The following is a 16,400-nucleotide window of genomic DNA, read 5'->3' as shown; positions in this document are numbered from 1 at the left end:
TATTATTTTATAGGGTTTTGCCTAGACAGAACCATTAAACTTCTCCAGGGGAATGTTATGTGACCAGTTAAAATGTTAGAAAGACATAAAAACAATTTCTGAATTAAAATGAAATGTTATAGCATTTTATATATTCATAAGAATTTTAAGCAATTTGAATTACTTATATCCAGAGACACACTATAATTCAAAGCAACAATGAATCAAGAAATGTTTAATGACTCTAAAAGGCATATTTTCACACATAGGTGAATGTCATAGCAGGCATACATTTGAGGACATGAACTGAACACAAATCAGGTGTTTGTACATGACCAGTTATGACTGCAAACGTCTGATATTTATGTGCATATTGGGTATTTTTATACACTTAACATTGAAAATTTGGCCCTAAACATCCAAACCTCTGTATACAATAAAATGCAATGTATGTAGGGTACAAAATGCATATGCTTCCTAATAAACTGGAACCAGAATTCAAGTGTGTGATGTCTGCTATTTGGCAAACAGTGAATTTAGGCACTGCTTCTCTGACTTACACCAAATGATGGAGAGAAGAGCAAGCTCACAAAGTTGGAAATTAGGATGTTTCATCTTGGGTCAGTGCTGATTTTTGTCTTTTCCCCCTGCTTAATCTTATCACATCTAAGCACTGGAAATGAACTACTTGCCTGGGAGCCAGTTAGAGAATTTCTCAGTTTCTACCACTCATTACAAATTTAACAGCAGCAATCCTAAGTATTCATATGTTTCAAATAACACATACAAATTTGCTGCACTAAAATTCATAGGGGGGAGGAATTAATAATGCTTCCATCTGTTTTCAGTATAGCTCACATAAAATACAAAGCAACTGAAAGGAACAGATTATTTTAAATTTTTTTTTCTTTTCTTTTCTTTTCTTTTCTTTTCACTAAAATGATTTCTTGTATTTTTATTTCCAAAGCATACAGTATTGTATCTTCCCAAACGGAAGTTAAAATGTATATTTTTAAAGGAGCAAGGAGGAACCAAAGTACATGGATACTTAGTAGATACTGCTTTGATTCACATTCCATATTCCTTGCTAGAAACATTTTTTCTAAATGAAAACTTAAATTCTAAATAAATCGATGTTTCAGAATCACAGAGTGTCAGAGAACACTTTCACTTCATAACTGGAAAGCAGATTTTTCATGACTTAACTAGACAGAGCCTAGTAACTGGATGGTATAGGTAAGAGATAGAAGTATGGTCACCCACAACTTCAGAAGGGCTGTTGATGTTAGCATTTGCATACCTTCCCCTTCTAAGAGGACAGACAGAGCAGAATCTTTGCTTCTCTTCTGGTTACACGAGGTGGCAGTTTGCCTTTAATCTGGTAGCCATGGTACTTTTCTGCTCCACTTCCCCATGTACTCTCTTGAACTGGGGCACTAATGCTACCCTTTCCACTCCAGATTATGTAACAATTTCATTAATCATCGTACCTCCCTGAAATAGTTATAATATTCATCAACTTTCTGTGTGTTTAGAAAAGTATCACAGATCTTAATGGTACAATTTAACTTTTGAATGCAAGTTTTCTCTCTATGTAAAAAAACAGCAAATATTTCTAAAACCAAATATTTATATTCAAAAATAATTTAAACAACAGAAATAATAATACTCTGTTTACACACTCTCACCCACGAAACATATTGGCCATGTCTACACTTACAAAAAACTTTGAAATGGCCATGCTAATGGCCAAATCGAAGAATACTAATGAGGCGCTGAAATGAATATTCCTCATTCCTCTCAGCTGAGGAGATTTCGATGTTGGCAGGGTCCTTTTGAAAAGGACCCCCGTGTAGACGAGCCACAGGCGAGCAAACTGTGGCACTTTCAAAGTGCCACTGCTAGCGGCATGCTAATGAGGTGTTGAATATTCATTTCAGCACCTCATTAGTATTCTTCGATTTGTACATTTGCATGGCCATTTTGAAGTTTTTTGTAAGCGTGGATGTAACCATTATGTCTACTTGAAGATGAGGCATGATGTGAAACAGTCAAATAGCGTCATTATAAAAGAAACAAGAATAAACAATGACATCAACCTGCTAAAATGATAGCTTTGAAATTTTTCATTGTTCCTGTTAATTTATTGACTGTATTATTTCACGACATAAAATTGGATTTTCTTAACACCTCAAAGCATCCTAGAAACCATTTAAAGGTTTAAGAAAAGTGAGTGAGTGCACCCTAGAAATACCCATGGGGAAGTTAATAATTTTACATTCAGTTTAGAGTTTGGATAGTGTGCAGTAAAATATGTCATAAGGTTCCACAAAGAGTATAAAAAGAAATACTGAATAGCTAGCCATTCCGTAAGCACCACAGATCCTCTCCGCTAAATACTCAGGGGTACTGCAGAAGAAAGAGTAGGTGATCATGTGACTAAAGGTTACATCATAATGCATATGCACAAGGGGCCTGAATTAAGTTTGCACAAGCAACCTTCACTTTGGCATTTTCTAATTTATTAGGTTTGAATATTGTTAAAGATACTACACACACCTTTCCTTGTTTTACAAAAACATATAGCTGGAAGGGGGCTTGGGAAGTCACTAATCCATGTTGAGGTAGCAGCAAATAGAATTAGACCATCCCAGACTGGTATTTGTCCCAGCCTGTTCTTAAAAACTTCCAGTAATGGGAATTCTACAACCTCACTGGAAGCCTGTGTCAGCTAACCTAAATCTCCCTTGCAGCAACTTAAGATAAATTTCTTCTGTCCTTTCCTCAATGGATATACAGGACAAATTTAACATTATCCTCTTTAAAACAACCCTTAACATATTTGAAGACTTGTCAGTTGCCACCTCAATCTTTTCTTCTCAAGAGTATACAGGCACCATTTTATTCATCTATCTCATCAGTCCAGTTTTCTAAACCCTTTATGCTTTTTACTGTTGTCTGGACTCTCTCCAATTTGTCCACTTGTTTCTTAAATGCAGACCCACAACTGTACGCAGTACTTCCCCTTGAGACCTCACCAGTGCTGAGTACAGCAGAACAATTTCTTCCCATGTAAAACTCCTGATAATACATCCCAGAATGCTAGTAGTCTTTCCCCCAATCAAGGAATTTTTAATTACTGAAGTTCATGTTAAAGATTTAACATAAATTTTCCAATTTGTCAGAATAATTTTGAATTCTAACACTGTCTTCCTGAGCGTTTACAATCCCACCCAGCTTGATGTCATCTGCAAGCGTCCTCTTGACGACATCATCCAAGTTGTTAATTAAAACGTTAACTAGTACTGGACCTAGGGTAGCCATGCACCCTGTTTTCAAATGGGACATCCAGTTGAAAAGGGATCCTGCTGGTTCCAGTCAACACCACCAACCGGGGTGTTAAAAATCCTGTTTGCATTGCTAAAGCAGGCTCCCTAACTGCCCTTGATCTGTGCAGCTCCCAAGAAACAGCCAGCAAGTACTTGTGGCTCCTAGGAATACTACAGTTACATACTGCCCTGAGCACCACTTTCATAGCGCCCCCTGGACTGGAACTGCAATGAGTGGGAGCTGTGGGTGCCGTGCCTCTGGGTGCAGGCACCACATGGATACTCCTCCCCGACCCAACCTAGAAATGTCAGGTCCCTGAGGCTACGTCTACACTAGCCCCAAACTTCGAAACGGCCACGCAAATAGCCATTTCGAAGTTTACTAATGAAGCGCTGAAATGCATATTCAGCGCTTCATTAGCATGGGGACGGCCGCGGCACTTCAAAATTGACGTGCCTCGCCGCCGCGCAGCTCGTCCCAACGGGGCTCCTTTTCGAAAGGACCCCGCCTACTTCGAAGTCCCCTTTTCCCAACACAAACCACTTCCTACACCCTGAATCCCTTGGTCCCAGCAGGGAGCCACTCCTGCACCTCAAACTCCTAATCTCCTGAGCCTGCACTTCCTGCTTGTCAAGCCTCTGCCCAGCCTTCCTGTGAATACACATGAAAATTATTTCTATTATTCTATTAGGGAATTTTATATCTATTTTCTATTTTATATCTATTTTCCTTTGTTTTACTTGTCTTCCAGTTTACTTTAAATTTAGAAAATACCTTTCTATACATTTAATCTTTTACAAGGAATGTACAGGCAAACCTAGCAAAAGCAGATTTTTCGTGAAGACCAAATGTGTTGAAACACTAAAATAATACAGCTACAATGAGAAAACAAATTGCTGCTGCTGTTCATTATGCCTTTGTTAACAATTTTACTATTTTACTAACAGAAAAAATAGTAAAACCTCTCACATAACAATTGTCGTTTTTGGATCGCTCCATCTTTAAAATTTTGAAATAGATTTTCTTTTAAAAGCTTTACATTTCAATAAATATCATACAATAGCCTACAAACCTGCTCATTTTTTAAAAAAACTCAGACTATATCCAGCAAGTTTTACTGAGAAAATTGTGTACCTCAAATTTGATTCATTCTTTTTGTTAGAAAAACGTCAGCTTAGGTAACAAATGATAAAAAATGTAGTTTATATTGAAAGAGTGATAATAAACATTTTAAACGTATGTACAGTACTGGTATTTTTGGACAGTCCTAATGGGGAATTAAAGTCACAAGATTCTGTGATCACTGTGAATGCTGAGAATTTAAAACCCTTGATAGCTGAACTGAGGTAAGGAAGAAAAATCCTCTCAGAAATTTAAGCAAATTATTGGCTGATATATATGAGCACCATCAATGTGTTACAAACCAAACAGAAATTATTGACTTATGTTGTTCAGATCACATTTACTGTCTTAAAATATTCTGGTCCCAACTGACTCTGATAACAGACAATTAAAAGTATATAACATTATTATTCTGGGTGTACTAAGTGATAATCATACTCTCCTGTGATGTCTAATATAAAACACAGACATTGTGTTAACAAATATCACTTGGCTAAGCCAGAAGATAGGACATAGGAATAAGACAGTCACGGCCAATTCCACATGGATTTTCAGTGCAGATTCTCGTTTTTACACAGTTTACCTCACGAACATGATCCGAGTGACATTTCACAAATTCCTGGATAAATGTTGCTACACTCTGCCAGCAGAGAGACAGGCTGTGTCATGCACAGATCAATAATAGCACTGTGTTTCATCAGCCTCAAAATCAAAAGTGCTTCATCTGGCAAAAGCCATGGCCCTTGAGGATCTGACATATATAAACTGAATACCCTACACGGGATGTCTACTACACAAGCTGCCAGGGTAAAGCAAAGACAACTGTGGAAATACACAATGAAGAAGAATAAAAAAAAGGAGTTTTTAACTCTGTTAGTACTAAAGGTGTGAACAAAGATCACAAAAAATAGCTCCTGAATAATGGAAATGAGGCTGTTTAAAATTCCACAGCTCTTGACAGAAAAAATGAAATCAGGACAATTCAACAAGTACATCCTTTTGAAGAATTTACTATAAAATGCAAATACATTTAAATTGTATAACAATGTGTATACATATTACAATACTTCTATAATGAGAATAAACTATATTTAATACCGTTTGCAAAATCACCGTCACATTTTGAAAATGCACCAGAACAGTTCTGCCTTCTTAGAAGAAACTCCTCAAAGAAAGAGTCTTGGGACCTAACCATATCAAATATTTCCTGCAGGCTCGGCCTTCAGTCAGAATGTGCTTTTAAGACAAGTGAGATGATCTATATTTCTTTCTTAATGCAGGCACAATGTTTATTGGTTTCCTTCATTTTCTAAATTTTATTTCTCAGTCGCAGATTTTGTAAAATGTATTGTATCTGAGCCCTTGAACTCAGTGAAGCTACTCTGGATTTACAGTGGCACAAATGAAATTATCATTTGGTCTACTGTCTTCATCATAAAACCTTTCCCCTTTGTTTGCTTATTGTATTGCACTAAAAGTTTTTCTTGTTTAGTTTTGTTTTGTTTTTTACTGTTAGCAAGGAATGCTTTTAAAAATAATTGCAGGAGGCCAAACTATTTAAAATGAAGCATTCCAGATGGGATCATGGTCAAGCTGTCAGCCTAAAAAGGTTGAGGTTCTGTATGTGTGTATTTCAACTGAAAATGCTTTTTTCTTCAAAATACATATTTCATTCTTCTCTCATTGATGTAGAAAGCTTTCCTATTTAATCCAGAAACTTTTCTCACAAATTAATTTGGGAAACAAGAAAAATGTGAAAGACCAAAAATAGCTATGAAAAATTTGTTACAAATTAATTGTAATGAAAAGTTGAAGAAAAGCCCCAGAGAAAAAGACGACAAATATAAAACCTAGCAACTCACATTAGCTCATTTTCAGCTTGCAGAAGTAACTCCATCAACTCCAAGGTATCTCGTGCTTGAAGTGGTAACATCAATAGACATGACTAAATTCAAAATTCCATCTACTTCAAATCTGAATATCAACCTCCCTCCTTCTCACTGCAAATTATTCCACATTTCTCTTCCATCTCTGAATTTCTCTCCCTGACTAATTTTGCCCTCTCTGGTTTAAACTTCTTTGGTAACTTCAAATATTGATTCTCTTGGACTCTCTGTCCTAAGCTATCATTCTTGACTCCTCTGTGATCTTTCCCAAACATACCTATATTTATTTCCGCAATCTAATTGAACATCCCTTTCCCCTTTTCTACTCTACTTTCAACTTCATCAATCCTGATCAGTTCTTGCTCACATTTTAGCAAGCTATGTAACTCAGAAACAGGAAAAACAACCAACCAACCAACCAACCAAACAAAACCCTGATATCTTGATTATTTTTCTGCTGGCCTCCAACCCTTAGCCCTTTAGCACCTTCTAACAATACAAGGGTCAGCAATCCCCGGCACAGATGCTAAGAGTGGCACATGAGCCAATTTTCATCAGCACGCAAGGAGGGAGCTCAGCCCTTCGCCCCTCTTCCCCCATGCAACCGGGAGCTTGCTCAAAGCCATGCCACCTGTGGATCAATAAAAGACCACCTAATGCTACCAACCACCACTTAAATGGTAAAGTTCTATATCTTAATTTATTTCTTAATGAAGTTGTTGTAAGTAGGACTATTAGTGACTTCAAAAATTATCACTGGGACTTGGACCATACATAGAGTCAACAGGCCAAATTTTGGCATTCCACCTTGGAAAGATTACGACCCCAGTCTAATCCCTACTCCTCATTTCCAGAAGTCCTTGTAAAATTTGTTACCTCTTCCATACCTCCCTGTTCCCAGCCCTTAATGGGTCACATACATAGAATATGCTATTTCACTACAATCTCGCCTCTGCTTTGAATGCCTCACTCATTTTCTCCTTCCTCCTTTTAAACCTCTTTTCCCTGGACCTTACTGGAATAACTGAGTTCTTATAAAAAGAAATTCCTTTTGCATCCTCTTTCATTTCCTGCTTTATAGTACTAGCTTGTTGTTCCTTACACCACTATTATTAGCTACTAATCTTCCTTTTGTGTTTTGTCCAGCTTTCTAAAATATCTGAACCTTTTTTTTAAAGCTTCCCCTTTACTACAGGAGCTATCAAAAAGTCTTTCCCACCTTTCCAATGAACAATCAAATACCTGTATTCCAGACCAACTGAAATCTAGGTTTTGTGTTTCATTCCCATGAGACAGAAACTGATTTTGTCCTACCTTTGTACCACTGAAGACTACTACTCTCTCCTCAAGTGCAGCTTTTTGACATTTTGGGATTATTCCCCTGAACTATTTCCTGAACATCAATATTCAACTGTTGTTTATACTTCTATCATAAATCCGTCTTCAGCCACCTGGTAGTGGCTTTTCTCCTGTTCCAATACCTGTCTTCAGTGAAGCCTTCAACCCTACAACAATTCCTGTATGGATACCAACGGATTCCAATTTTTGTTGGAAGTGTCATCCATGTTTTCAAATTCCTCTCAACATGACTATTAAATTTTTCCCTTTTATTGGTTCAAATCTCAATTTACTAGACTTCCGCAACGTACTAGTTTGCTGACTCCCAACCTCTGTGTATAATGAAGTGCAAATATTTCTCCCACATATCCTCTAGACAATTCCACCAGCATTGTACATTTAAGAATTTGGTTCTTTGTTTTTAATGCTTTCCATGAACTGGTTTCACATCACCAGATCTTGTTTCACTCTGTCTTCTCCACTTCATCAGCTCATTTAAACCTGGCTTTCCTTCTCTCTTCAAATGCTTTGGTCATTACTGGTGTAACAGCTGACCTCTCTGTAGTTACTTCTGTCTATATTAACCTTCCACTCTCTCTCTCTGCTTCACTGACCTTCTAACTCATTCAAAAACTCATCTGAAAACATATGTCCTCCATTGCCCAATCTTCCTCACCTATTACCGATTACAGTCAGTTATACTATACTGTATTATATTGCATTGCATTATAAAACTTTTAATTAGGTAGACCCACCAAATTTCACATAGAAATGGTACTTTATATACATAGGAAATGACAAGGTGAAACACAGATGTAACATTACATAAAACATTTAAATTTTTTCTAAATAAAAACACTATCTGCACATCAGTTTTCAACACACATAATGACTATAAAATTATTCTAAGCAAGATAAACAGTGTACATAGCACATGAAATCGTATTTGTGTATTTCCTGGAAGCTCATATATTGGAGATTCATAGAATCATAGATCAGCGGGAAATACTGTGATATAGTCTGATCACTTGCAATAAGACTTACTTGAATAAATTCCTGTTTGAACTAAAGCATATCTTTTGGAAAAACAACCAAACCTTTATCTAAAAATTTCCAGTGGTGGAGAGTATACAAGCCATGGTAAATTGCTCAAATAACTAATTACCCTGTTCTACATTTATACCTTATTTCAAACTTAAATTTGTCTAGCTTCTACCTTTAGGGACTGGATCTGTTATATAGGTTGGACATCCTTGATCTGGCACCCATGGGACCAGACCACTCCCAAACAAGGCAATTTGCTGCACCCAGGTGGTCCCCTGCCATATCCACACACCCCTGCCCCCTCAGTCTGTCACGGTTTCCACTTCTCATCCCAGCTAGCCACCCTGCTGCCAGCCCCAGCCGAACAGTCTGCTGTTGGCCCCATTTCAGCAGTCTGCTGGGCTGCCCTGGCCCCAGCTCCCGTCACAGACCCTGACTCCGGCCTGAGCTCCCCTGCCACAGACACCTTGCCCCTTGCCCCAGCTTCCCTGCCATGGCCACTCCAACCCCAGTTCCCCTATCGTGTCAGAGGCTGTTCTGGCTTCCCTGCCATGGCAGCCACAGCCCTGGGTCTCAGACCCACCAGGTTCTGAACTGCCATCCTTCCTGCCAGGACATGAATGTTGCTGGACCAGAGAGTCCCAGTTTAGGAAGGTGCAACTTGTACCTCTGCTTGCAAGACTGGAAAACCCTCATTATCAAATTTCTGTTGCCTGTGTATGAACTTCGAGGCTGATCTAAGAGAGCTTCGTGACGTGGAACCTGAACCCCCAAGCCAGGTGCAGTGTCTGAGAAGCTGCCATGCCACTGTGTGGTCCCTGAGCCAGCTGCTCAGAGCCTGAGCTCCCGATCCACCGAGGTCACATGGTGCCCAAGGAGCTGCCATGCTGCCGCCTGAGCTGCCACACCAGCCCGCTGAGTCACATTAGCCATAATATGCTTCTGCGTTAGCCACATGTGGCAAACAGTGAGCATTTGGACACTGTGGCTTTAAGGAGTCATTTGCAGCTTCAGACACTGCTGCCGCTACCTCCTCTGTGGGTCCCTGCCCAGCCACTGCTGATATTACAGAACTAAATTCAGTTGGTTTAACAGCTGGCAGGATGGCAGGAGGGCTATGTCCATTAAACCAAATGAATTTAGTTCTGTTATTTCAGTGGCAGCAGGGCAAGGAGCCACAGAGCAATCAGCAATGGCAGCATCTGGAGCTGCCCTGATTCCATTTGGGTCCTGGGACAGAGCGGTCTGGCCCCTCAGAGGAACTAGAGGGGGTGGTTCTACATCCTCTAGCCCAACCAATTGAATATGCCATGTTGGCCATCTCCAGCTATCTCCCTCCCTCTGCTCAGTGCAGGTTAGTGGATCTGAGGACTAAGAGGGGAGGGGAAGGTGGAAAGGGCATGAGGGGATGGAGGGGGAATTGGCCACTCTGCCTCCCTGCCTCTGCCCTGGGCAACAAGTACCTCCCAGGTCTAGCTGCAGAGCTCAGCTCAGGTGGGCTCCCACCTCCGCTGGTAGTGCACAGGGCAGGGAAGAGGCAGGGCATTCTGCTGCCGCCTAATGGGCAGGCAGGGAGCTGGCACCAGGTCTCGTGCAGAGCAACTGCTGTGTCCATGCACTGCTGCTCCCGGAAGTGCAGGAACTTGGGCGGCCCTGAACCAGCAGCAGCGTCAGATCCTGGCATGCCAAGCGGGGCTGGTGATTTGGCTCTGGCTGGAGAGTGGGTAGGACATTGAGCACCACCTGCAGGGAATTTGCTGCCCAGTTTCTCCTCCTCAGCTTGGAGGGTTGATGCCAACATTGCTCCTTCCTCCTTAAGAGCCTATCCCCAGGCGCAGTGTTTTCCTTTTCCTCATTTGCTCTCCAATCCAGGGGTGAAAGGAAATTAAAATTTCTAACTGGCACAAATCACTCTGTGTGTGTGCTCTTCTTAAAATAGGGGTTACCAAAAGTATGGTTGCATGTTATTTATTAAGGACTGTCTTATATTCACATGCATTACAGCTCCTGAAGTATTGATTTTGCAACTGATTTTAAAAAGAAATTGCTCTTCTCACTATTTTGGTTGCAGACCCCGTCTTTGACAAACTAAACATTTTGTGCTCCTTGACTCTTTCAAGGTCTGCTTTCTTATTCTTTAATTATTCTGTTGGCTCTTGCCTGAACCCTTGCAAAATTTCCAAAATTCTTCTTAAATTGTGGACACTAAAACTTAGCATAATCTTCTAGCAATTGTTGTAACTAGTGCCACACAGAGAGATAATGTAACCTCTCTGGTCATACTAGATATTCCTCAGCTTATACATCTCAGGGTCACATTAGCCTTTTTTGCCCAGCATCACATTTGTTCTCCTTTTCAGTAGACTATCATGGCTCTCATGTCTTCTTCAGAGTCACTGCTTTCCAGAGTCACTGCTTTCTTCATCTTGTTATAGTATGAAACAAGAAGTTGGGCATAATATAATGCTTTTCCCATTAATGGTTGCAAGGTATATATTGTTTAATCTATCCCTGCTTGATGACTGATAATTTAGAATAATTTTCAATAATTAATGTTCATCTGTGGTGGCTTGTTTTTTTATTTGTTTACCTCAGATTGCATCACATTTCATGATATAGTAATACTCCATCCCATTAGACCAGTCCACAAACTAGAGCTTTTCCTTCCTTCCATTGTTTTACAGCTTGTTTCTCCAATATCACAGCAATTCTGTGTAGGACTGCTTAGGAGTCCCTTTGGCTCAGGGTGGGAACCAAGTTCAATTGTCCGGTGACAAATTTTGCAAAGCTGAAAATGTTTTCATTCATTGGAATAAAATCAAGGTTATTTGACAATTTTAGATAGGGGCTGGGGGTGCAAAACACAGGAGGGGGGAAGCCACACCCCAGAACAGGAAAAAAAAACAAAAAACCCCCGGGTGATTAGGGCGCTCATCTGGACTCGGGAGATATTATTTTAAGTCCCTTCACTTCCTGATTTGAAGTAGGACCTTGAACCTATGTCTTCCACATTTCAGGCGCATGTTCCATTCTGTTCTCAGGTGTGTCTTCCACAATCTCCCTCCCTCCTTCTTCAGAAATTCCATCTTAGACCTGAGAAATCTTCTTGAAAAATGTTTTGATGGTCATTTTCTGAGAAAAATGAATCTGACAAAGTGGGTCTTTGCCCACAAAAGCTTAAGCTCCAAAAAATATGTTAGTCTATAAGGTGACACAGGACCTCTCAATGTTTTTGTGGATACAGACTAACCTGGCTACCCCTCTGATAAGTGAGGAAAAAAAACCTATCCATTGGAAACTTCACAACCATTTCTAGTCCCACCCCACAGCAGCAGCAGCATTACTACCTATTGCTCCCTACAAATAGCACCTTTCCTTCACTCACTCAGTACTCTCCCACTCATTATCTGTCTCCTTCCACCTGCAGGAACCCTGAATACCAATTAAACTCAAGACATTCCATTGCCCTGTCAAGCTATATAAATGTTGTCAGAATATTTCTCAGAGGTACAACCAACCCTGGACAGAGTTGCATGCTATTGGTGAGGCATGATCTCCTATGCTCTTTTGTCATTACTGCTGTTTTCTGAAATGTTTTCTACCTGAAACAATGCTTTCTCTCTTATATCTCCTGACATTAGGCACAGCTTTTACTCGTTGCTTTTAATGATGAATCTTAATTGTTTCATGTTAACTTGAGGAAATATCTTCTTTGAATTTCCTTGCATTTTGGGCACTGGAGTAGAAAGTGCCTATCTCAGACCTTTCCCTGACTCATTCTAACTCTTCCTTTCTCTTCAGCACCATCTCTTCCCCACATCTTTATCCACTGAATAATCCCTTCCTCTTGAAGATACTTCTTTCCCTCACCATTTCTCGTATGTATCCAGAAAGAATATATATAATGGGGTAGTATTGGGTATTCTGGGATGAAGGGTGGGGTTCAGTTGTTTGGGAGTCATAAGTAGGAAAAGCGTGAAATATCTGTTCTAAATTTATCCTAGGTAATATTGGGTATATTTTACTTCACAGTCATTTTTAGAGTGCAGCAGTGATGGGAATAGAACAAATTGCTGTGACTCGTGTTTTCTTAAGAAAAGCTGACTATAAAAATACAGTCAATGAGAGTAGTAATTCAAAACAGGTTTAATACACAATAGTAATTTCTAAATTCAGATATAAGCAATGTTAGCTTCAAAATGTGATCCTCACAAACCTGGTTTTTACATAATATAAAAATGTAATTAACTGCTATCTGCTGCACAGAACGTAGAGTGAAAACATCCATTTGTATCTTAAGCTTCTAGTGCCTGGATATAAATACCATTTAACAAATTCCAGCTAGCTCAGAATCTCATCTATCATTAACGTAATTTCTTAGTTCATCATGTATAATATGATTGAGACTGTAAAAAACAAAGTGTTTTGTTTAGCAAGACAACAGTATACATATCATAAAAATGTACTGCATTTGAAAGTATTCTGAAACTATATATGACATACTTCCTTTGCTGTTTATTTTAGCTTTAAGATCTTTAATGCATTCTAATATTAGCAACAATTTTCAGATGCCAGTAGAGTTATTTAAAAGCAATATGTGTATGAAAGCTTATAGAAATAAGTGCTTAATAAAATCTCTCTTATCCTGCACCCCGGGGAAGTGGGGATACCAGGTAATCACATGAGCTGGATAGTGGAGTGGGGCCAGTGCCATTGGCTGGTCAGCTGGCCCTGAAGTAGCTCGGCTGGTCAGCTGGCCCCTAGTCCAGCAGGTGCAGCATGCCAATTAACACAATGTGCTGGTTATCTGGGTGCTGGATAACCAAGCTTTTACTGTATGTGTTTAATATAACTTATTGCTATTTTTAATTTAAAATATGTAGCTGAATCTATTATTCTGAAGTGAGAGACTGAAAGCACTAACTAAAGACAGGTATGAAATTAACTTCCTTACATATGTGAAATATCTCACCTAAATCCCAATTAATAATACACCTGGTTATTCTAATTATTTGTCTCTCCTGATCAGAGATTTCCACCTCTGCTGTATTTTCAGAGTGCAGACAAGTTTTCCCTATAATCTAGACTGAAACTGTTCAAATTTAATTTTGTTGCCATTTGACAAAGCACTTCAGCACATGCTCAGGTGGGAGCAGGTTTTTACTCACCACTGAAGTCTACAGGACATAAGAAACTATTTGAAGTGTTTTGCTGATTCAGTGACTGTATAGATACCATCAGTCACATGTGAATGTAGGCTCCTAATGGAAGAAGGTTGAGGCACTGAACTCTTATGCAACCTAAATCCCTTGAATGTCAATAGCAAAATTAGAGATAGTTATGACTCAAGTGAAGACAGACTGCGAGAGGTTGAAACTAAATATTTTTCTGAGTATGTACAGCACTTCCCTAAAAATCTAGTCAAGTTTTGTTTCTGGGGATTTTTGTCAATGAACCTTTTTGTATTTGATTTTATTTGATCAGCAACATTACGCAACCCATAATTACCATCGAGTTCATATTGATAAGAAGGCACTTAAAATACTGTACTGGACTGCAGCCAGAGTGCTGAGGCCCTCTTGCAGCATCAAGACCAAGGCGGTTACATTAGCTTCCTTTCAACTGTCTAAATCAGGATACCAGATCTGACTTAAAAACATTACATGGGTACCATTCTATGGAGTTAATCTTTCCCAGAACAGACACATACATCAATGTAACTATGGTTTCTGGTAATTCATTTGATCATTGTTCTACAGACTGATATCCCCAACTCCTTAACTTGATCATTTGTCCATGTGAGAGTCCAAATTTAAGAATTAAAATACACAAAAAAGGGATGTGTCTTAGAAAAATGCTAAGTATTAAATGAAACAAATTTATAACACATGTTGAGATTTGTCAGAGTTCAACAACAGTAAACTTACCCAGAAAAGATTATGGACATCTGTTAAAAATGAAATCAAAGCATCTAGTATAGCAGGCATGCCCATGGACAGCTAAAGGATTATATAACAACCCCTCCAGCAAAATATGCTCAGAGAGGAAAACAATCATGAAACTTAACACCATAGAGGATCTGCAACGTGTGGCTCAGGACAGACTAGCTTGGTGGAATCTGATTCGTGCACAAAGTGATGTCTGACAGCACACGAAGAATTTAGATTCAGATTCAGAAAAAAGAGTTTTTGGTTGTTTCTATAAAAATTATACTTCAGGACCTAGTCCCTGGGAAAAAGATTCTGATTGTTTCTATAATAATAATACTTCAGGACCTTGTCCCTGGGAAAAATGAGCTAAATGATACAAAAAACAAAACAAAACAAAAACCCCTAAGAACAGAAAATAAATTACATGCTATAGGAAATTTAGAGCAAAAATTTAGAATGATTTAATATAATCCTATAACCCATGTACAAATATTTTAGTTCATTGTATGATTAAACAACATTTAGGCTGTGTCTACACTAGCCCCAAACTTTGAAATGGCCACGCAAATGGCCATTTCGAAGTTTACTAATGAAGCGCTGAAATGCATATTCAGCACCTCATTAGCACGCGGGCGGCCACGGTGCTTTGAAATTGATGCGGCTCGCCCCCGTGTGGCTCGTCCCGACAGGGCTCCTTTTCAAAAGGACCCCACCTCCTTTGAAGTCCCCTTATTCCCATGAGCAGATGGGAATAAGGAGACTTCAAAGTAGGCAGGGTCCTTTCGGAAAGAAGCCCTGTCGGGATGAGCTGCACGGCGGCGAGCTGCGTCAATTTTGAAGCGCCGCTGCCGCCCGCATGCTAATGAGGCGCTGAATATGCATTTCAGCGCTTCAAATTTGCATGGCCATTTCGAAGTTTGGGGCTAGTGTATATGAATTCAGAATTACATGCAAAAGATTAAGAGCTTGTTTGAGTCCTTGCAACAAAAGAAAATTACACTCTTCTACTACTTATAAATATATTGTATGATATCCACATAATGGTCAGTTTTTAACTTCACATTATAATGTTCTAACCTCATCCATCTTCACATAACCATGATCCAATACAGGCTGAACCTCTCTAGTCCAGCACAGTCTGGTCTGGCAACATCCACCATCTGGCATAATTTTTAGTAGCCGGATGTCCACTTTTCATGGATGAGGACAGGTGTTCTTTCCAACATGTAATATACTTCAACTTGTTCATCAATAATGTCTTACTGTAATTTTTCTTTACTGTTCCATAGAAATGTAAGAGATAGCTTGTTTTCACTTCATTTTGTAATAAAAATACTGTTTCATGACAAATATATTTTACAGTAAAAACAACAAAAAGTCCTGTGGCAGCTTATAGACTAACAGATATATTGGAGCATAAGCTTTCATGGGAAAGATCCAGTTCTTGTCGTTTTTGTGGATACAGACTAACACAGCTACCCCCTCTGATATTGTTCAGTGTATTTCCATTACAAAAGTAGACTTTTAAAAGTGCTATATATTTCAAAAGTTGCAGACCAAGGAAATGGCTTACAAAGATTTTTGAAGTAGCTACCCACTTTATAAGAAGTCATTTTCATGCATTCTGTCTGTCAATTCTTCATTTTATTTTCAGAATCAACTCCTCAGACAGTAATCTGAGACATAGCAAGAGTAATTCCTCCTCTAGTAACTCACAGAAGGGAAAATTACATTAGAGATTTCTCCCTTAAACATTATGGACAGGTTAGAA

The 16,400-nt window shown here is 39.1% G+C and overlaps 1 protein-coding gene across 1 annotated transcript in view; it reads right to left on the bottom strand.

Moving 5' to 3' along the window:
- The window catches only part of CNTLN (centlein), a 319,293-nt gene that overhangs the window by 58,441 nt on the left and 244,452 nt on the right, over window positions 1-16,400 (bottom strand). The window lies entirely within an intron of this gene.

The sequence above is a fragment of the Carettochelys insculpta genome, chromosome 5 (genome assembly GCF_033958435.1).
Source record: "Carettochelys insculpta isolate YL-2023 chromosome 5, ASM3395843v1, whole genome shotgun sequence".
NCBI lineage: Eukaryota > Metazoa > Chordata > Testudines > Carettochelyidae > Carettochelys > Carettochelys insculpta.
This window is presented reverse-complemented; position numbering and strand designations above follow the sequence as displayed.